We start from the raw sequence: 24,294 nt of genomic DNA, 5'->3' as shown, positions 1-24,294 counted from the left end.
AATTACAAAATTACCCCTACTCTCAAAATGACCAAACTACCCCTAAGTCCAAAATGACTAAAATACCCTTCTAACACCGAATTCTACGAATCCCAACCAAAAATACACACAGATGCAAATAATCACATAAGAGCACATATAACAAACACAAATAAATAATTAAAATAAATCTAGCGAAAAATCGGGCTGTTACAACTCTCCCCCACTAAAAAGAATTTTCGCCCTCGAAAATTACCTGAAGGAAACAACTCCGGATACGAAACCTTCATCCTACTCTCCGATTCCCAAGTGGCACTCTCACACGTCGGTCCAACCCAAATCACTTTAACCAAAACGATCTCCTTGCCACGCAAACGCTTCACTTCACGATCCTCAATCCTAATTGGCCAAGTCTCAACAGTCAAATTATCCCTTACTTCCAAATCATCCACTTGGATCACATGAGACGCATCATACACATACTTCCTCAACTGAGACACATGAAACACATCATGAAGATTCGATAAAGATGGCGGTAACGCAATCCGATACGCTACAACCCCAACCTTCTCAACAATCTCAAAAGGTCCAACAAAACGAGGAGTTAACTTCCGACACTTCAAAGCACGTCCAACACCAGTTACAAGATTCACTCTCAAAAACACATGATTACCAACCTGAAACTCAAGGTCTTTCCTCCTCTTATCATGATAACTCTTCTGCCTACTCTGAGACGCTTTCATCTTCTCTTGGATCATCTTAACCTTTTCCGTAGTCTCTTGCACAACATCCGGTCCTAACAAAGCACCCTCTCCTGACTCATACCAACACAAAGGAGTTCTACACCTCCGACCATACAAAGCCTCAAACGGTGCCATTCCAATACTAGAATGAAAACTGTTGTTGTAAGTAAACTCAATCAACGGTAAACATTCAACCCAACTGACACCTTGCTCCAAAACACAAGCCCTCAACAAATCTTCCAAACTCTGAATAGTCCTCTCCGTCTGACAATCAGTCTGGAGATGATAAGCAGAACTCAACCTCAACTTAGTTCCCAAAGCATCTTGCAAACTCTCCCAAAACTTAGAAGTAAACCTCGGATCCCGATCCGATACAATACTAGAAGGAATACCATGCAATCTAACAATCTGCTCAATGTAGATCTCAGCCAACTTCGCCACAGACATACCGGTCTTAATAGGAACAAAATGTGCCGACTTCGTCAACCGATCAACAATCACCCAAATTGAATCAAAACCCTTAACAGTCTTCGGCAACGCTCCCACAAACTCCATTGATATACTATCCCACTTCCATTCTGGCACAAATAACGGTTGCATCAAACCTGACGGTCTCTGATGTTCAATCTTAGACTTCTGACAAACCAAACAAGCATACACAAACTCTGTGATCTCTTTCTTCATTCCAGGCCACCAAAACAACCTCCTCAAATCTTGATACATCTTAGTCGCTCCTGGATGAATACTCAAACTACTTCTATGACCTTCTTCCAAAATCTGTCTCTTAAGCTCAAGAACATTTGGTACACAAACACGATCACGAAACATCAAAACACCGTTCTCATCCAACCTGAAGTCTCCACCCTTACCTTGGTTAACCAACACTACTCGATCTACGAGTTCCAAATCTCCCTTCTGACCATTCTTGATCTCCTCCAGAATATTACTTGTCAGCTTCAACATTCCCAACCTCACACCATCCGGTGTCAACTCACTAACCAAACTCAAATCTCGAAACTGTTCAATCAACTCTAACTCTTTTACCATCAAAGCAGACATATGCAACGACTTCCTACTCAACGCATCAGCAACAACATTAGCCTTTCCAGGATGATAGCTCAACTGGAAATCAAAATCCTTAAGATACTCCAACCACCTTCTCTGCCTCATATTCAACTCTTTCTGGTCAAACAAGTACTTCAAACTCTTATGGTCACTGAACACTTCAAACTTAGAACCAAACAGATAATGCCTCCAAATTTTCAACACATACACTACGGCTGCTAATTCCAAATCATGAGTCGGATAATTCTTCTCATGTACTTTCAAGTGCCTCGAAGCATAAGCCACAACTTGACGATTCTGCATAAGCACACCACCAAGACCCATCTTAGAAGCATCACAATACACAACAAACGATTCCTTCGGATTCGGCAAAATCAACACTGGAGCTGAAGTCAACCTCTTCTTCAACTCTTGGAAACTCTTCTCACACTTAGCATCCCAAACATACGCTTGCCCTTTCCGAGTCAACTGCGTCAATGGCAACGCCAACTTAGAGAATCTCTCAATGAACCTCCGATAATAACCTGCCAACCCAAGAAAGCTTCTAACTTCAAAAACAGACTTAGGTGATTCCCACTGCAACACTGCATCAACCTTCGACGGATCCACGGCAATACCACCTTTAGAAATCACATGACCAAGGAAACTCACTTCCCGCAACCAAAACTCAAACTTCGACAACTTAGCAAACAACTTATTCTCCTTCAAGACTCCCAACACAATCCTCAAATGCTCGGCATGCTCTTCTTCAGACTTCGAATACACCAAAATATCATCTATAAACACTACCACAAAACGGTCCAGAAAAGGATGAAATATTCTATTCATGTATTCCATGAAGACACCTGGCGCATTAGACACTCCAAATGGCATCACAGAATACTCATAGTGTCCATACCTCGTTCTGAACGCAGTTTTGGATATATCTTCCGCCTTTACTCTAATCTGATGATATCCTGACCTCAAATCAATCTTACTGAACACTTCTGCACCAACCAACTGATCCATCAAATCATCAATCCTCGGAAGCGGATACCGATTCTTGATTGTCACCTTGTTCAACTGCCGATAATCTACACACAATCTCATGCTACCATCCTTCTTCTTAACCAACAATACAGGAGCACCCCACGGAGAAACACTCGGTCTGATAAACTGTTTCTCAAGCAACTCTTCCAATTGCTTCTTCAATTCACCCAACTCTGATGCAGACATCCGATAAGGCGCAATCGAGATAGGACTCGTTCCTTGAACCAAATCAATTGCAAACTCAACTTCCCTCTCCGGCGGTAATTCGGTAATGTCGTCCGGAAAAACTTCTGGAAACTCTTGCACTACCGGCAAATCACCAACTCCTTTCTCACTACTTTCCTTCAAGGAAGCAAACATCATGAACACACTAGCTTCACCATCCAAGGACTTCTTCACTTGCTCCGCGGTCAAGAACTTCCCACCTTCCTCAGCCACCGGCTTAGAAAACGTTATACTCTTGGTCAAACAATTAATGTTAACACCAAAAGTCAACATCCAATCCATACCGAAAATTACGTCCATATGCTTCAATGGAAGACACACAAGATCCAACTCAAAATCTACAGGAACCTTAACACAAACCACAACCAACTGAGCCTCCGCAGCCAAAGATACCTTCCCTTGCCAGACCCAACGAACCTGAAACAACCTGCTACTCCCCCACTACGCTCAAACCCACCTGACAGAACGGAACAACACAACAAGTACCGACAGTACTTCCGTACATGTCGCATACAAACAGGAAATTCAACAGGTTTTGGTCTGGACAAGACCAACCAGGCTCTGATACCAACTTCTAACACCCTATTTCCATTAAGCGGTAAAACGCACGAATACATCAGAAATATTCTAGAAATAGATGCTACGTCTCCGAATAAACCACAATTCATACATGCATAAAGATCATGTTACACAACATAGCAGCGGAACAACATATAATTCATAAACACTCTGGATCTCCAAACTAAATACAAATGTATCATCCAAATCTCAAATAACAGAATATCTCAACAACTCCAAAATACAAAGTCAAATAAACAACATGCAAAGACTATCCTAGATCAGAGCCCTAATCTAGACACTTGCATGAACAAGAGGAACTCCACTCCTCGGCATCAACTAGCAACAACTAAGCATCCTGCACGCCGTCTACCCGTCCATACAGAAAGGTAGGCGGTCCACCACAGACCACTGAGGGTTAGCATTACATCATCATAATCCACAAAAAACATTTATCATGAACATTGGAAATGAAAGAATATATTCAAGAATAACAATCCATACATATATTCATAAGTAATCACAACACATGCATATTATCATTCCAAGTTCATCTCCACAAGTGTATCATACACGTATCACATATACATAACCCTTCCTCCTAGAACACCAGCATCACATGATTATTATCATCCCCCATCACTTACATTTAAAGCTATCACATTATTATCATAGCATAGCATGCATATTCAACCTCTAATCAAGTCATCAACAAAAGCTCATCATTTATCAACATCAATCAATGATCACATCACTTACCTCATTACTCAATTCAGCATGCTTAATTCAACAAGTACAATTCATCATTTCAAGTTACAAGCAATCAATCATCATCATCAAAGAAATCACCACATCTTATGTATATACATATACAATTCTCACCTCATCATTATCATCCAATCAATTATCATCAAATAGATTCACCAAGTGTATAAGTACAAACAAATAAGACATGCAATTAGAGCATAATCAATTATTCACAACCATCCACAAAATCCACCAATGTACATATACACCAATCCACATAATCACAACATTCACCAAATTTCACCAACACACAATTCACCAAGTCATATATTCAATTATGACACAACTCATCAATTATTCAAATGCATGCAATGTTCTAGACTCTTCTCTAGATGCATGTGGTACCAAACTCCTCCAAGGTCGTCACCTTATGATGCAACAAAAACATCATTATCAACGGCTATAATCAACGGCAATATGGATACAAGTATCCGGTCAACGGCAATATGGATATAACATCCGACACGACATATGATGCATGAACATATGACTCAATTCACTATGCATATGTTCAAAACAATTCAACGGCTATAATCAACGGCTATAATCATCATCCAACTATATCATATAGTTCATATCTCCACATAGTTCCTTACATTCCAAATAAAAGAACAATCACAACATATGATCACAAACATCATATTCATCACTTAACAACCATTCATACATCATCTCATAATCATATCAATCTAATCATAGAGGGTTCATAAGCAATTGGCCCTCAATGATCATTTTCAATCAAGTTCGTCTCATAAATCATAATATTGAAATTAATTGAGCACCTAAGCCAAAACCAAGTAAACGAGTTCAATAGCCTATGCCATGTATCCTTTCAAGTCACACATATGTGCAGTAGAGATTACATAAGCATTTCATCGGCCAAAAACGATGAATTCATAAAAATCACAAGGTTCGTCTTCCTTTTCACATTTCACAAAAATTCTCATTTTCAAAGCAAAACAAGTCTAAACTTGATGACACCATTCACAACCATTTTTAGAAGTCATATAAACATCCTACATACTTAACCCTACTTCATTCTCTTGAGAAAACAAGTTTTCAGAAAATCAGCGTTCTTGAACATTCCTTGAACAATCAACGATAGGCTTGATTAAATCCAAGAAGTCAAGTTCAACTCAATTCTTTTGATGTTTCCAAAGGTTTAGAAAGTCTAGAAAATAGTGAAAACATCGAAAGAATCGGTTTTGGAAGTCCGGAATTGGCCCCAAAGCACCCCAGCACAACACAACAGGGCAGACACCCATGAGGGGCTGCCAAGCCACGCCCAGGCATGGCTTCCTGCGCCCAGGCGCAAATGGGCAGCAGCCAGTGTCCTGAGCTGCGGTTCTGTGCAGTTCCAGTTTTCCGGTTTCGCCATTTCGTTCGTAAAATCTCGACCGTTAACCCAAATTCAATTCCGTTTTCGCCTATATTCTCCTAACACTTAGCTCTATCATAATGTATAGAAAAATTCAAGTTTCAACCATCCCAAAAATCATTTTCCATAACCTCACATCACACTCATTTTCCAAAACGGTTAACGCTCAATCTCATATGAAAATCCCGATTTCTCCCAAACCATTTCTCATTACCAAACAACAACCAAAAACAGAAAATCATTATACCATAACTCATCATAATCAACTTGTTTCATTCATTAAAAATCATTGACACTACAATTCAACTTAATCTCATCAAAATTCACCAATTCATCAATTTCCACAACTTTCAACAACAACAACATATTCATCACCAATTCACCATTTCAATGATACCCATTGCATCAATCCAACAACAACATATGTCAAGATAACAACAACAACATTTGAACATAAATTCATGCACAATTTAACACTACAACTTCAATTCTCATCAAACTTGCTCAAGAACACAAAGCACCAACAACTATGCATTTAAACATGTTAATTCACATACTAACATACAATTATCATGTAAATCATGTTCTCAAACATAACAACAACAATCATGCACGAATTTTACAACAATTAGATTCAATTCATCAATTTCACAAAAATGGGTAAGAAAGAAAAAGTTATGAATTATGGTTGAATTCTAACCCTCTTACCTCTAGCACCAAGATTCTCTAACCCAAGCCTCAATTTAGCTCCTAGATGATGAATCCCTCTTCTAGCTCTAGCCTTCCTCTTCAATCTCTTCAAACCCTTTCTTCTCTCTATCTCTATCTCTTCTCTAAAATGAATGAAATGATAAAATGTTTGTAAAACCTAGTTTCACCAACAACTAGAGTTTATATACTAGCTCTACTCAATTGGGCTTATCTCTTAAACCTTAATGGGCCTAACCCATTTCTATTCTAACACCCAAATGTCACTACTCACTTAATGGTAAATTATAACACTAACGGTCACTTAATGGTAATTAAAATAATTACTACACCCTCTCTAGTAACTTGGTAAAATAATACTCCTACTAAACAATAAAAATAATCCTCGTTCAAAATTACAAAATTACCCCTACTCTCAAAATGACCAAACTACCCCTAAGTCCGAAATGACTAAAATACCCTTCTAACACCGAATTCTACGAATCCCAACCAAAAATACACACAGATGCAAATAATCACATAAGAGCACATATAACAAACACAAATAAATAATTAAAATAAATCTAACGAAAAATCGGGTTGTTACAGGATGAGTTTGTGAGGATTGAGAATTAGGGTTTAGAGAGCGATTTTGACGATTAGACGACGAAAACTTGTTGAATTGATGTAAAGATTGTGTACAGACCTTAGATAATCCATAGGGTGATAATTAGAATCAGTTTTGAGGTTAGATCCAAGACATTAGGTGAATTTTTGAAAAATTTGTATTCTGCTCGAGCATGACATTCATCGCTCGCAACCGCAAGCAGCATAGCTCGCCTCGCGAGCTAAGAACATCACCGCTTGCCTCGCGAGCAAATCAGTCGCCACAGCGAGTAACCAAGGAGCTCGCCCTCGTGAGCAAAGTAGCTTGCCAAGCGAGCAAGTTCGTTTTAGAGGTCCTGAGAGGTGGTTTTGCTCGCCCTCGCGAGCAATGGTACTCGCCTCACGAGTTAAGCTGTTAGTTGCCCCAAATTATTTTCCTTGCGATTCCCTTCGCACGTGTAGTCTTGAGATGACCTTGGGGTATTAGATGAAAGTTATTTATGTTATTTGAAGCTGTCCAGAAAGCCCGAATTAAGATGATTAAGATTATTAGTAATGAGAGATTGTTATATATGCAATTAAATGAAATTGTTTACGATGATTAAGTTGATGTGATTCATTCTTTAATGATGTTATGATATATAAGAATTGTTATATGCTGCATATGTTGCTGTTTTGCTGTTGTTGACCATTAATGTCATAAAGTAGTGAGTGTCGGTCTAAGTTGTAAAGTTATAAGATGTTGTCCAAGTTATTGGAATCATAAGAGATGTTCATGTTGTTGTCTAAGTTGTATGAAGTTGAGTCCATGCATACTCATTAAAGATGGGGGTTTGACTCCCTGGAGCTTTTGCTCAAAAAATTACGTTTGGGGCTTGATGCCCTAGAGCTTTTGCTCAAAAATTACGTTGGGGGCTTGATGCCCTGAATTGGCACCACATGCATTTGCATATCAAGATGAATTAAGATGATACGAGTTACATTTGTCGAGTTAAGTTGCATTGTCGAGTCGAGTTTTTAAGATCGATTTATAAGTTGATCATGAAGTTGATGTTGATGTTTGATTATGAAACTGTTTATGATGATGATATGATGCTATATGATTATTGTTTGATATGTTGATGATGTTTATGTTGTTAAATATAATTTGATGAATTATATGCTTAATATTGTTGTTTGTGAATCTCACCCCTTCTGCTTGAAAATGTTACTCTTCTTATAAGTAACTTGCAGGTAACCAAGATTAGTTGCGGTCGTGAGTGGACTCTTCACAAGTGTGTGTCTTAGGTGCTCTGATACGTAACGGGATGGGAATTTTGTTGTTGTTTTCTATTCCTTACGTATTACTTAAGAATATTTTTCATGATTTATTATTGAACTAAGTTTCTTTGAGATTTTCTGTTGAGGCCCTTGTGCCAAAGATTATTTTAGATGTTGAATTATTCCGCTGTGAAGTATTGAAGGATATGTTGTTGAATTTTGAAGGATAAATAGTTATTTATTCCATTTATGTTTTTATGGAAAGAAAGGTGACATTCCGTTTGTGTTGAAAAACTCTGTTTTATTTATGTAATTTTTATGTTGGGAAAACGGGATGTTACAATTGGTATCAGAGCAGGTCGGTCCGTCCGGCCAAGTAGTTGAGTCGATTAGCGTTGTTTAACAGTTGGAGTATCATTATTATGTTGTTCTGATTGTTGTGTGTTGCGTAGAGAACTAAGATGGCTGAGAGAAATGATGCTTCTATTGCTGCTGCGTTGGAAGCTGTAGCTCAAGCTGTGGGACAACATCCTAATGCAGGTGTTGGCGCTAATGCTGAGGTTAGGATGTTGGAGACTTTTGTGAGAAATCATCCCCTACTTTCAAAGGGAGGTATGATCCTGATGGAGCTCAGACGTGGCTCAAGGAGATTAAGAGAGTCTTCCGCGTTATGCAATGTACGGAAGATCAGAAGGTGCGTTTTGGTACGCACATGCTGGCTGAGGAAGCTGATGACTGGTGGGTGAGTCTTCTACCTACCTTAGAGCAAGATGGTGTGGTTGTTACTTGGGTTGTGTTTAGGAGAGAGTTCCTAGACAGATACTTTCCAGAGGATGTTCGCGGGAAGAAAGAGATTGAGTTTCTTGAGCTCAAGCAAGATAACATGACTGTGACAGAGTTTGCTGCAAAGTTTGTGGAGCTGGCTAAGTTTTATCTGCATTACACTGTTGAGACTACTGAGTTCTCCAAATGTATCAAGTTTGAGAATGGTTTGCGTGCCGACATCAAGCGGGCCATTGGTTATCGAAAGATCCGTAACTTTTCTGAATTAGTAAGCAGCTGCAGAATCTATGAGGAAGACTCGAAAGCTCATTACAAGATTGTGAATGAGAAGAGAAGTAAAGGTCGGCAGAGTCGTCTGAAGCCTTACAGTGCTCCTGCTGATAAAGGAAAGCAAAGAGTTAATGATGAGAGGAAGCCGAGAAAGAATGATGTTGTTGCTGAGATTGTTTGCTTCACTTGTGGCGAGAAAGGCCATAAAAGTAATGCTTGTACTAGAGATGTGAAACGGTGTTTCCGTTGTGGCAAAAAGGGGCATATCCTTGTAGAGTGTAAACATGAAGATGTTGTATGTTTTAATTGCAATGAGGAAGGTCATATTGGGTCTCAATGCAAGAAGCCTAAGAAGGCTCAGACTACTGGGAGAGTTTTTGCTTTGACTGGTACTCAGACAGAGAATGAGGATCGCTTGATCAGAGGTACTTGTTACTTTGATAATGCTCCTTTAGTTGCTATTATTGATACCGGTGCTACGCATTGTTTTATTGCTATTGATTGTGCTTCTAAGTTGGGTCTTGCTATGTCAAATATGAATGGAGAGATGGTTGTCGAAACTCCAGCTAAGGGTTCAGGGACCACTTCTCTTGTTTGCTTAAGATGTCCTTTGTCTATGTTTGGTCGAGATTTTGAAATTGATTTGGTTTGTCTACCTTTGAGTGGAATGGATGTAATCCTTGGTATGAACTGGTTAGAGTACAACCATGTTCACATTAATTGTTTTAGTAAGTCGGTGTATTTCTCTTCTGCTGAAAAAGGAAGTGGAGCAGAGTTTTTGTCAACTAAGAAACTAAAGCAGTAAGAACGTGATGTGTAACACCCCGTTTTCCCAGCGTAAAATTTTCATAAATAAAATCAGAGTTTTTCATCATAAAACGGAATGTCACATTTCTTAAAAATCGTAAATGGAATAAATAATAATTTATCCTTCAAAACGTTTAACAACATAATATTTAAAACTTCGCAGCGGAATAGTTTGACAACTTAAATAATCTTTGGCACAAGGGCTTCAATATAAAATCTCATAAAACTTAGTTCAACATAAATTATTGAAAGATCCATAAAGTAATACGTAAGGAACAGAAAGTCAAGACATAATCCCATCCCATTACGTATCAGAGCACCTAAGACACACACACTTGTGAGGAGTCCACTCACGACCACAACTAATCTTGGTTACCTGCAAGTTACCCATACGAAGAGCAACATTTTCAAGCAGAAGGGGTGAGCTTTCACAAAACACTAATATTAGGCATATAATTCAACAATTATATCTAACATCTTAAACTTCATTAACTAGCATCATTAATCTTCCTACATTAGTCATAAACTTCATCATACATCATCAAAAATACAATCATAAACATCATCATATATCTTCATAAATATAATCATAAGACATTATCTTATAGCATCATAAGTACAAACATAAACGTCATCATATATCATCATAAATATATTCATAAAAGCATCATCACATATCATCAAATACTAATCGCAAACAATCATCACATATCATCAAATAATAAACATAACATCGTCACATATCATCAATTAATAATCATAACATCGTCACATATCATCATCTAATAGACATAGACATCATATCATAAATCATATAGCATCATATCATAAATCATATAGCATCAACATAACATCATCATCATAAACCACTTCATAATCAATCATCATAAACAACTTCATAATCATTCATCATAAACAACTTCATAATCATTCATCATAAACATCTTCATAATCATTCATCTATAGTCACTTCGTTAAAACATCACAACTTAACATCTTGACTCGACAATGCATCTAAACTCGACTATGCAACTCTTAAAGTCTTAAACCATCTCGAATCATCATGAAATGCAAATGCATGTCGTACCATTCTAGGGAATAAGCCCTCATCGTCGTGGGTTGAGCAAAAGCTCCTAGGGCATAAGCCCTCATCGTCGTGGGTTGAGCAAAAGCTCCTAGGGCATAAGCCCTCATCATCGTGGGTTGAGAAAAAGCTCCAGGGCATGAGCCCTCATCTATAAATGAGTATGCATGGACTCAACATCTTACGTCTTAGAAACTTCGTGAACATCTATGACATCTTAACAACTTGACGACTTCATAACGACTCGACGACTTAACAACTTCATATCATCTTAACATCTTAACATCTTAACATCTTAGCATCTTAAAACATCATATATAATTCACATTAATACTCATATAACAATATCACATTGATAATATTAACAGCAACATGACAGCAGACAATTAATTCATCATATATCATCGTATTCAAGTATCAACAATTCATCATGCATCTTTGTAAGAACATAAATAATCATGCACAACATATTTTCATGTCAAACCAAGGCTACTGGAAAGATATCACAATTATCAACAACTTTCATGTTTACAACAAAGATCAATTCAAAACAGAAACATATGAACAAAACGCAAAAACATGAAACAGAGAATGCTGTCACCGTACAATTTTGCTAAGACCTCATTGGAGTATTTTCATCATAACTCAAAAACTAAAAATCATATTCACGTCAAACCAAAGCCAATGGAAAGCTAACAAAATTATCTAAAACTTTCATGTTTACACCTAAGACCAATTATGTACCGATCAATACCAGTTTTCATTTTAAATTCGGAAAAGTTGTGCTGAAAGTCCATAAAAATTCACTGTGACCTACATGCAGTAATTTGACCACAACTCAAGTTCTATAAATCCTTTTGAAGTCAAACCAACGACATTAGAAAGCTCACATCCATACCTACAACTTTCGTGTTTACACCTAAAGCCAATTCAAAACTGAAATGTGTGAAAAAGATGCAAAAACATGAAACAGAGAATGCTGTCAGAGATAGCTCTCGGGAAAACTCCATTTTTCATCCCAAAATCCCAATTTTGAATCCCCTAAGCCCAAATTTGGTCCCAAAGTTTGTTTAAACATTTCTAAACATGAAAAGACACCCAAATCCATATAAAACTTGAACTAAAACACCCTTTTCAACAAAAATCACCATTTGACCCATTTTTCATGAAAACCTTCAAGAACAACATAAATTCACTTCAAGTTTTATGATTATGATTATCCATTGCATCAATCATTAACAAAAACATATCATAACAATAACAGCAACAAGCAGCCATGAATTCATCAACAACAACATTATATTTCATCAATTTTGAGCGAAACCTAATTTCTCTAATCATCAAAATCAAACAACAACAACCATTAATTCTCAATTCTTCACTTAAACCCTAATTCTCGATCTCTCAAAAACTCTTCCTACAACTCGTCAAATCTAATCGTTAGAATCATACACATAATAAGATTGAATGCTAGTCTCACCCTTACCTTAGAATTATCGATGCAACCTCTTCTTTCTTCTCTTCTATTCTCTTCTCTTCTCTTCACTTCTCTTCTCTTCTCTTCTCTTCTCTCTAAACCTTGTTTTCTCCAAAACTGATCGTACGTTCTATGTCTTTCTAAACCTAACTTCTCTTATTTATAACCCCTCATCTAATTTCTCTTACACCTCAAAATTACTCTTTTCCTCATAATCTTATTTATTTCTAAATTAAATATATATCTCTCCCACTTAATAATATTAATACACCAAATAACACATAATAGCATATATCATCAAAATATATATGTATATAATATTTTAACACCAAATAACATATATATTTCTACACAAAATAACAAATATATTTCTACACCAGATAACTTATATATTTCTACAAAAAATAACAAATATATTTCTACACCAGATAACATATATTATAATAGTAAATACCAGCGTATAACATAACAAAATATCACTCATCAAAATAAGTCGACTAAATTATAAAAAGACATTTAATCTCAATAAAAAACTAAATAATAAAAGTAGGGTGTTACATGATGGAATTTTGATGTTTTCTTTGATGGCGTCCTTGTTTGCTGAGAATCAAGCAGTAATTGATAAGTTACAAGTAGTGTGCGATTTTCCTGAAGTTTTTCCTGATGAAATTCCTGATGTGCCTCTAGAAGGAGAAGTTGAATTTACGATTGATCTCATTCCGGGAACGAAGCCTGTGTCTATGACTCCTTACCGTATGTCGGCTTCTGAGTTGGCTGAGTTGAAGAAACAGTTGGAGGATTTGCTTGATAAGAAGTTTATACGACCGAGTGTTTCGCCTTGGGGAGCGCCGATATTGCTAGTGTTTTATCTTGGTTTTTCAGGTGTCAAACATTGATTACGTTTGAACCTTTTTAACCTTTGATATCTCATTTTTTCTTGGGAAGGGAAAAAGAAGAAAAACCCTTGAGAATCGAGGTCCGGGAGTTGTTTTCGCAACGGGAAGGTGTTAGGCACCCATAACGACTATAGTATCCTATAGGAACCGTCTTTACTATCTACGCACGCGCTTTATTTTTAGATGCTATTTGAAAAGTGATATTTACACCTAAGGTTTACTAAGTCAAGAATTGGAGGGAGAAGAAGATGTTTGAATTTTTATTTTATTGGAATTGAAGGAATATTTGGTTCCTTGCCTACGTACCCTTTTAAGGGATCAAATCCACCATAGTTCTCTTCCAAAAAATGTTTTTGTTTTTGTTGATTGATTTTAAGTTTGAAAATGGGATTTTGAAGAATAAGGGAGAGGCCTCAAGGGCATAAGATTTGGAAAACGTGGGGTGGAATTAGTTATTTTGCAAAATGAAGTCTAAGTATGATTAAAAATTCATTAAAGTTTTTGTTTAAGAAAATAACGGGAAAATCAATGGGATTTGGATCCCAAAGTTTATTTAGAAAATTATTTGAGTGAAGTTGTTCATATTTTTTGGAAAAGAGAATTTTTCTAAGTATCTTGATTCCTAAGCATACATCTAAAGCATACATTCCCTAAACATTCATCTAAAGTAACCATGTGATGTGTGTGCATGTGTCGGTGCTTGTGTCGGTGTACATCATTAGAGTCCATTGTCCTTTACATATGCCCTAGTTTACATGCTATGGTCTGGCAAGAAATTAAAAAACATAAAGAAAATTACAAAATTCCTAGGTCTTTACATCCTAGTTCTTTGCAAGAAATGTAAATTGCAGGAAAATTAAACCTAGAGGGATAGGATGGGAATGCTATGAATGAACTATGGATGAGAGGGTTAGTAACATAACATGGCATAATAGAATAGAAGTTTTAAACAAAGTAGCAAAAACTTAACACAAGAAGTGACAAAACTCTTAGCAAAATATTCCTAAAATTTATCATAATATCAAGACAAGTATATGACCTATAATTCCCATATCATGACAATTTTCAATGGTTTCATCACAATCAATGATATGAGAATTATAAGAACATATTCAAGTCAAGAATCATGATATATTTTAGGCATACCTTACATTTATTTCTCACACAAAAAAACAAATATTAACATGACTTGTAAAACAAGCAACTCACAAATAACACATTCACAAGTAGTAAAAAAAAAAATACATCGTCACAGAGATAAACTCACCACAAATCCATATATCACAAGCCACAAACACATATCAAGAATTGGAATCAAAATGATGCACATTTTCACACACTTTTTTAAAAAAACAAGAATTAAAACAAGAAAAATGTATCAACATTTTTTATAAAGTTTTTCAGTGCAAAACCAACACAAAAACGTCACAAAACATCAAGAAGCCTCTATAATTTTTTAGAGAATTTTCTAAAACATTTTGGGCATGACAGGGGTGTAGAAAGCAAGTAACATGGTGCAACCAGCAAGAAAATAAAGGAAAAAACGAAATCCAGTATAAGGAAGCCCAGGCCCATGATCTTTGATGGATCTGGACTATCCAAACGTATCAGGAGCGTTGGATTGATCCAGCTCCATCAAACCCTAAATCTAACGGTGAGGATGCACTCTTGAGGCTTATATAAGCCTTCTTCTCACGTGCTCTTCATTTTCCCCTTTCCTTTCTCTCTCTAATTCTCGTTCTAGTGAGAGAAGCTCCCACTTCTCTCTTCACCGGTGTTCATCTCTCCGCCGCCGGTTTCTGGAATGAAACGGCTGGAGACGATGAAGATTCATCGGAATCTTCATTGTCACCACCGTGAATTCTAGATTCCGGCAACACTTCAAACATCTTTGATCTTCATGGATCTAAACCCTAACTTGTTCTATTCTTCATGCTGATTATGAATCTGAACTTATTTTTTCGAAACGAGGCTTAGATACGAGCAGATCTACACTTGAATCTTTCGGTTTCTATGTTTTCAAATCTTTTCGAAACTTCTTGAAATGAAACCCTAATCTAAACTATTTTCTTCACTGATTACGAAAATGAGCTTGGATTTACAAAATAAACGGTGAATCTTTGTAGATTTACAATTTTAGGGTTTCGGTTTCAAACTTTTTCGAATCTTTTCAAAGTTCTTTGAAAGAACAAGTCTGAGGACTTGTTAATCTGCTTCGATTCACCGTTTATTTGTGGTTGTGAACCTTCGATGAGCTTTTGCAATGAAAACGAAGAAGTTTTGATGATTACCTGAACTTTGAATTGGAGATTTGAACAAAGAGATCCTTGAAAGCTTCTGGTAAGTTTGGACCGAAAATAAATCGGTGTTCTTCTCTCTTTCTTCTTCACTGGTTCAGAACTTGCTTCGATTCTCTCTTCTTCTCATTTCTCTCACTGTGATCGTACGAATTCTTTGAATTCGTGCTTGAATTGCAGTTTCTAAGGTTCGATGATGATGATTCAGTGGTGAATCTCTGAGAACTGTGAAGAAATTGCTTCAATTTGGCTTAATTTTGATTCTGGTAAAGTTAGGGTTTCGTGAATGTTCTTTGTGTTCTTGGCAATTTCTGGAAACAGTTAGGATTTTGATCCTTGGGAGAGGAGAGAGAATGGGAAATTATGTTTGTTGAGCTGGCACTTTGTGAATGGAATTGTTGACACTGTGTCGTATTTATAGCTGACAAGTGTGATGCCTTGACCAGTGAATTTGTGACACCTGTCCCTGGACTTTGAGTAATTCGGCCTTGCTGAGTTCTTAAGCTTGAGGACCTTTTTTGCAATTTCTGAAACTTTGGGATTGACCTGCAATTTTGAAAAAAGGACTGGACTGCAAAATTTTTAAGACTTAAAGGACTGAAGTGTTAATTGAAAAATATTTTAAAAGGAAAATAAAAATGTGAAAAAATGACCTAAGTGCAATTTTTAAAACTTGAAGGACTAAAAAGAAAAAAAAACAAAAGGACTAGAACGAAAATAAAAGGAAAATAGGGGCTAAAATAAAAATAATAAAATTTGGTTAAAATTTGGTAATTTTGAAATAAACGTAAAGTGAAACAACTAAAAAACACAAAAAGGACTAAAATGAACCAACTACTAAATGAGGTACTTTAAAGTAAACTCTCTCTGTCAAAATTTCCGGTGAAATGACCAAAATGCCCCTATGGACTAAAATGACTCAAAATGACTCAAATGCAATTTTAAAATGGTTTTTTAACAGGGAATTAAAGTAAGAGTTTATACAAGCACATTAAAAGACTCAGAGACAATTTTTAGGGGTAAAAAGAGTTTCAACACATGAAATGACTAAAATGCCCCTAGGGGCTAAACTGACTCAAAATGACTCAAATGTAATTTTTGAAATGGATTTTGACATGGAATTAAACAAAAACTTATTCAAACCAATTGAAAGGACTCAAACAATTTTCAAGGACTAAAATGAGTTTGTATGCAGGAAATGACTAAAATACCCTTCTTCATGACTTTTGCAAATAACATTGAAATAAGATGCAGAGAAAGATGCAATTGATCAAGGACAAATTCAAATGACTTGAAATGCAAGAAAAATATTTTGGATGACTTGAAAAGCAAGAAAAGAAGAATTGAGCTAGTATTTTTAGGTCCAAAATTAGGGTATAACAGCTGCCCCTATTTAAGTTTCTTTGTCCAGAGGGTCAAGAGACGAAGTCTTTGTTTTGACGGGACGAAGATACTTAAATATTAACAGTTGCACTGTTTTTGGACATAAAAATACGTTTTCAGATTTTCAAAAACATGAATGCCATGCAACATTTCGATTATGAATGCAAGACAAACGACTGGAGTCTACAAAGCATGCAATATCACTGGGGATCTAGGTAAACATTAACAAGGTAGACAAGCCAGGGGACAAAAAGGGAGCTACAAGCTGTTCTTTGGATCGAACTAGCCACTTGACCATGTAATGCAAATAGAAGGTGAGTACAAGTTGTTCTTTGGATCAAACTTGCTGCTTGACTGGGGATAGAAATACAAGACAGGTACAAGCTGTTCTTTGGATCGAACTTGTCACTTGACCGGAAACATAGACATATAGGAAGATACAAGCTGTTCTTTGGATCGAACTTGCTACTTGATTGAAAACACGAACAGATAGGCAGGTACAAACTGTTCTTTGGATCAAACTTGCTATTTGACCTGGAAGCATAGACAAAAAGTTGATACAAGCTGTTCTTTGGATTGAACTTGCGGCTTGATCAATATCACAACATGTAGGTAGGTGCAAACTGTTCTTTGGATCGAACTTGTTGTTTGACCGATAACAAAATATAAGCCGGGTACAAACTGTTCTTTGGATCGAACTTGTCGTTTGACCGGAAACATAGGCATGTAAGCAGGTACAAGCTGTTCTTTGGATCGAACTAGCCACTTGACCAATAACAAGACATATAGAAAGATACATTGAAGGTTTGATTTAACAAGATACAAATTGAGGGTAGACTGACATTGACTGGATTTGAAAATAGACATGACCATTATTGCTGGCCCAAGGGCAAATTGAGAGTGAATTAACATTGATTTGAATTGAATTGAAAGTTGATATTGAAAGAGACATTGAAAGTTGAAAATAATCAGAGATACAAACATAGACATAGACATGGAGTTGAATTGAGAGTTTAACAGAGACGTAGACATTGAATTGGAGAGTTGAAATTGAGTTGAATTGGAAATTGAAATTGAGTTGAATTGAAAGTTGAGATTGAACCGAATTGAAAGTGGAGATTGGAGATGCAACATGTATGTATGGTTTAACAAGATCATTAAATGTATGGGCACATAAAATGCATGATTATGCATGTATGAATGCTTGAAATGCATGATTAGTTTGTAGTTTAACAGAGAAGTTTCACAGAGACAGACGAAACATTGGAAGATTGGGCACGTAGTGGCTCGTGCTATAACATATTCACATGGAAATCCTCTTTGGAGAGACCGTCATTGAAAGACGTATCGAAACCATGGCTGAGGGCAATATATCATATCACATATACAAAACTTACAGAAGAGGGAACCTTGGAAGATTCTTTGATACAGGTTGCCGTTGTTAGACGTGTCAGTGCTGGGTAAACATTGGATGTTCGCATCTGTGGTCAATGCTTTTCATATCATTTTCATTCTTCAATCCCATTTTTGCCTGAACCGCCCTTTCGGGTTTTCGATTCACCAGGAATAGATTCTTTTCATTGCCCCATTTTTGCCTGAATTGCCTTCATAGGTTGTCAATCAGCGGGGTGCTCATTTTTGCCTAAGCCGCCCTTTCGGGTTTTTGACTTAGCGAGCTTTTCATTTTCATTTTCATTTTTCATTTTCATTTTCATTCTGTTTTTTTTTTTATTCTTGCCATTGACCACAGACCATCCTGGGGAACCACCTGCTTGTAACATGTATTGAAATAGACATTGATACTCATTTATTTATGCATGTTTCACTGGAATGTACCCTATTGCTCAGGTTTGTTTTCAAAATAGATGGAAAAGATTTTTTTCAATTTTCAAAAAAATGTTTGTTTCAGACATTGACATTATCAAATAGAAAGAAAATATTTTGTATATAGCATTGAAAGTAAAAAGAAAGTAGAGTTTCAAACAACAGCACAGGCTCAAATTGATGTAGAAGAGTGAAAGCTAGCCAAAGGCATAACTCCACGGATTTACAAAGCTTGGAAAATGGTAATTTTATTGGTTGGTGGTACATTGAACACGATGACCGCTATATTTCATAGAAATTTTGAATTCACAAGTACAGAAGCTTCTGATGAAGACGATCATTGACAGCTGCAGATGCCCTAAGAGGTGATGGTGATTTGCCAGATATAGTTACTTGTCTTTTATTATCAATCTCATTTTTGCATGAACCGCCCTTTCGGGTTTTCGGCTCATCGAGATGCTCATTTTTGCCTGAGTTACGTACAATCTCAGCGAGCTTTTTCATATTCATTTTTTGTCCCCAACTTTTGCCTGGATCGCCCTTTCGGGTTTTCGATCCACCGGGAAGCGCATTTTTGCCTAGGCCGCCCTTTCGGGTTTTCGACCTACCACGCTGTTCTTTTCTTTTTTAGACAAAGTATTTCTTGACTATAATGACATTTACAGGATTCGGAAGTTCAACACCATCCATGTGTGTAAGGATCAAAGCACCACCAGAGAAAGCCTTCTTGACAACATAAGGACCTTCATAGTTAGGTGTCCACTTGCCCCTTGGGTCGGGTTGCTGGCTTATCCTTCTTTTCAATACAAGTTCACCTTCCTTGAATTCACGAGGTCGGACTTTCTTGTCAAAAGCATTCTTCATTCGTACTTGATACAACTGTCCATGAGCCACATCATCCATACGTTTCTCTTCTATCAAATTCAGCTGGTCATACCGACTTTGACACCATTCAGCCTCAGTTAATTTCGCTTCCATAATCACTCGAAGAGATGGAATCTCCACTTCCAGAGGGAGAACTGCTTCCATACCATATACCAAAGAGAAAGGAGTTACCCCAGTTGAACTACGCATTGTAGTACGGTAACCATGCAAGGGAAAAGGTAGCATCTCATGTCAGTCTTTGTAAGTAGTGACCATCTTCTGAACAATCTTCTTGATATTCTTGTTAGCGGCCTCAACTGCACCATTCATCTGAGCTCTATAAGGAGAAGAGTTGTGATGTTCGATCTTGAATTCTTCACATAAAGCTTGCATCATGCTATTCTTCAGATTGGAACCATTGGCAGTGATGATCTTGTTGGGAACACCATATCGACAGATGATGTTATTCTTGATAAACTTCACTACCACTTGCTCGGTTACATTTGCATAGGAAGCAGCTTCAACCAACTTGGTGAAATAGTCAATTGCCACCAGAATGAAACGATGTCCATTAGAAGCTTTTGGTTCGATTCTTCCGATCATGTCAATGTCCCACATAGAGAAAGGCCATGGGGAAGATATAACATTGAGGGCATGTGGAGGCACATGAATCTTGTCATCATAGATTTGACATTTGTGACATCTCTTGGCATGTCTGTAGCAGTCACGCTCCATAGTTATCCAATAATAGCTGGCTCTTAACAGTTTTCTTGACATGGTGTGACTCGTAGCATGGGTCCCAAAAGTACCGTCATGTACATCATGCATCAATTTCTCAGCTTCTTGTTCATCAACATACTCAATAAGACCATATCATATTTCCTCTTGTATTGGATTTCTCCGTCCAGAAGGAATCTGCTAGCCCACTTCCTTAAAGTCCTTTTATCCCTATTGGAGGCACCAGGTGGATATTCATGATTTTGCAAGAACTGTTTGATATTATATTACCAAGGTTTTCTATCATTCACATCTCTATCAGCCGGATCTGGCATATTTTCAATAGTAAACACATGAGCGGGTCTATCAAGACGCTGCACCTTGATTACGGGCACATCATTCCAGTGGTTCACACGAAACATGGAAGACAGAGTAGCAAGAGCATTAGCCATCTGGTTTTCATCCCGAGGGATATGGTGCAGCTCAACCTTTGTAAAGTATGTCAACAGACGTCTTGCATAGTCACGGTAAGGGATCAGCTTCTCATGATGAGTCTCCCATTCGCCTTTAATCTGATTAATAACAAGTGCAGAGTCTCCGTAGATGTCAAGGTGTTTAATTCTCATATCAATGGCTTCTTCAATGCCCAAGATGCATGCTTCATATTCAGCTATGTTATTCGTGCATTCAAAAGTTATTCGAGCAGTGAAAGGAATGTGGTGCCCCTGCGGAGTCACAATAATAGCTCCAATCCATTTACCATAAGCATTAACAGCACCATCAAACACCAATCCCCATTTGCTATTGGGATCTGGCCCTTCATTGATCAGTGGCTCTTCACAGTCTTTGGCTTTCAGATACATAATCTCTTCATCAGGGAAATCAAACTTAATCGGCTGGTAATCATCAAGGGGTTGACAAGCAAGATGCTCAGCAAGGATACTTCCTTTGATTGCTTTTTGAGCTTTGTACACAATATCATATTCAGACAACAACATTTGCCAACGTGCAATCTTTCCAATAACAGCAGGCTTTTCAAAGATGTACTTGATTGGATCCATTCGGGATATCAACCAAGTTGTATGATTCACCATATGATGACGCAGGCGTTTGGCAGCCCAAGCTAAAGTACAACAAGTCTTTTCAAGCATTGTATACTGAGTTTCACAGTCGGTGAACTTCTTGCTCAGATAGTAGATAGCATGTTCTTTCTTCCAGTCTCGTCTTGTTGACCGAGAACACAACCCACGGAATCATCTAACACCGACAGGTACATAATCAAAGGCCTTCCTTCCACTGGCGGGACAAGGATGGGTGGTTCCAATAGGTATTCTTTAATACTATCAAAAGCTTCCTGGCATTCATCATTCCATACAACAGGTTGATTCTTTCTGAGCAATTTGAAAATTGGTCCACAAGTAGCAGTCATGTGAGATATAAATCTTGAAATATAATTCAGGCGTCCGAGGAAACCTCTGACTTGCTTTTCAGTTTGAGGGGCCGACATCTCTCTGATAGCTCGGACTTTGTCAGGATCGACTTCAATGCCTCTTTGGCTGACAATGAAGCCCAGCAATTTTCCAAATCTCACACCGAATGTGCACTTGTTAGGATTCAACCGCAGCTTGTACTTTCTTAATCTTTCAAACATCTTTTTCAAATACACGACATGTTGCTCTTCATCACTTGATTTCACAATCATGTCATCAACATATACTTCAATTTCTTTGTGAATCATATCATGAAACAGAGTAGTCATACCCCTTTGATAGGTAGCACCATCATTTATCAAGCCAAACTGCATCACTTTATAATAGAACGTTCCCCACGGAGTGATGAAGGACGTCTTTTCTCTATCTTCGGGTGGCATCCGTATCTGGTTATAGCTAGAGAAACCGTCCATGAAGGAGAACACTTTGGATTGAGCAGTACTGTCAACAAGCACATCAATATGAGGCAACGGGAAGTTGTCTTTCGGACTGGCTTTATTCAGATCTCTGTAATCAACACACATTCGAACTTTCCCATCTTTCTTTGGTACTGGTACAATGTTGGCAATCCACTCAGGATATTCAGCTGTCATGAGGAAGCCCGCATCAATTTGCTTTTGCACCTCAGCCTTGATCTTAAGAGCCATGTCTGGATGGGATCTTCTCAATTTCTGTTTGACAGGAGGACATTCAGGTTTTGTCGGTATCCGATGTTCCACAATCTTGGGATCTAGACCCGGCATATCTTCATAGGACCATGCAAAGACATCTGGGTAATTATGGAGGAGCTGAGTAATCTTCCTTTTCACTTCTAGCTCAAGTGCAGCACCAATCTTGATCTCTCGTTTGTTCTCTTCAGTACCCAGGTTGATAAGCTCAATTTCTTCCTGGTGAGGCTGAATGGCTCTTCTTTCTTGCTCAAGCAGTCGAGTGATCTCATACGATATCTCTTCATCATCCTCCTCATCTTCAGCTTCATATACAGGGAATTCAAAATTTGGAGGAACCATAGGGTCACTGTGTTCAACGGGTTTATTGTGGTTCAATCTGCATAATATGATTGGGATAATTTTAGAAAAAAGTTTTTCATACAGATTTTTGAAATTAATAAGAAAATACAGATGTTTTGGTTTTTTCTGGCATTACCATTATTTCCAAGAAAAAAGCACTAAAAAGTACAAAAACAAAGAGTCGCGGAAAAGACGACAACTTTTATTGATAACGGCAATGCCGAAACAAACATGCCCTTACCAGGATATCACTTTCACCTTGGGCAAAGCGAAAGGATTGTTATTTTGACAACAAAGAAAAGCATGAGCAACAAGACACATTACATGGAAGCATGCATGACTAAAGGAACATCAATGGCCTCCCAATTTCTCACGGTGCCTCCTGGTACAACAAACGTAGGCACATAACTACTTTCAGCAGCATCTCCAGCAATAGCATTAATGAACCCAGCACTATAGAAAGTTCCTGTTGAAACGCCTGAGGTCGGGGAGAACCCAAGGCCCTCTTTACGCTTGTTCTCCAAAATCTGTATCACATTGCCCCAGCCAGCAGCTTGCCCCTCTTGAACAACTTTTTGGGCGTCTTTTAATGAAGCCATACTAGCACTAGCTCTCCGGGGCTCTGCACCTTCAACAGTCAAGCCTTGGAATGACGTCCATTCAGCGGACCCTGCTTCAACACAAGAGAAATATGACACTTGGCTAACCAGATATGCTTCTTCACCATGTACAGTGACAAGCTTACCATTCCTCACAAACTTGAGCTTCTGGTGCAGAGTAGAAGTTACTGGCCCAGCGTCGTGAATCCACGGTCTTCCGAGGAGACAACTGTAAGAAGCATTGATGTCCATGACCTGGAAAGTGATCTGGAATGTCTCAGGACCAATGGTAATTGGCAAATCTACTTCTCCAAGAACATCTTTACGAGATCTGTCGAAAGCCTTAACCAAATAGCTACTTCCCCTTAGAGAGAGTCCATGATGACTCAACTGTCTCAGTGTAGACTCAGGCATTACATTTAAGGATGATCCGGTGTCCACCAACACATTGGATAT

General features: G+C 37.7%; 1 long non-coding RNA gene and 1 pseudogene across 2 annotated transcripts in view; both read right to left on the bottom strand.

Moving 5' to 3' along the window:
- LOC146936990 (putative disease resistance RPP13-like protein 1 pseudogene) overlaps positions 1 to 24,294 on the bottom strand; it is an 87,534-nt pseudogene that overhangs the window by 22,483 nt on the left and 40,757 nt on the right. The window lies entirely within an intron of this gene.
- Positions 3,687 to 6,610, bottom strand: LOC146936993 (uncharacterized). Its single transcript, XR_015033222.1, has 2 exons — positions 6,493 to 6,610; positions 3,687 to 3,968 (listed from the first exon to the last, which is right to left on the bottom strand). It is a non-coding gene; the product is annotated as an uncharacterized LOC146936993 (long non-coding RNA).

The sequence above is a fragment of the Medicago sativa genome, chromosome 3 (assembly GCF_051527215.1).
Source record: "Medicago sativa cultivar Bolivia chromosome 3, Bolivia_mono, whole genome shotgun sequence".
Classification (NCBI taxonomy): Eukaryota; Viridiplantae; Streptophyta; class Magnoliopsida; order Fabales; family Fabaceae; genus Medicago; species Medicago sativa.
Note: the sequence above shows the minus strand (reverse complement) of the source record. Positions and strands in the feature narration are given on the sequence as shown.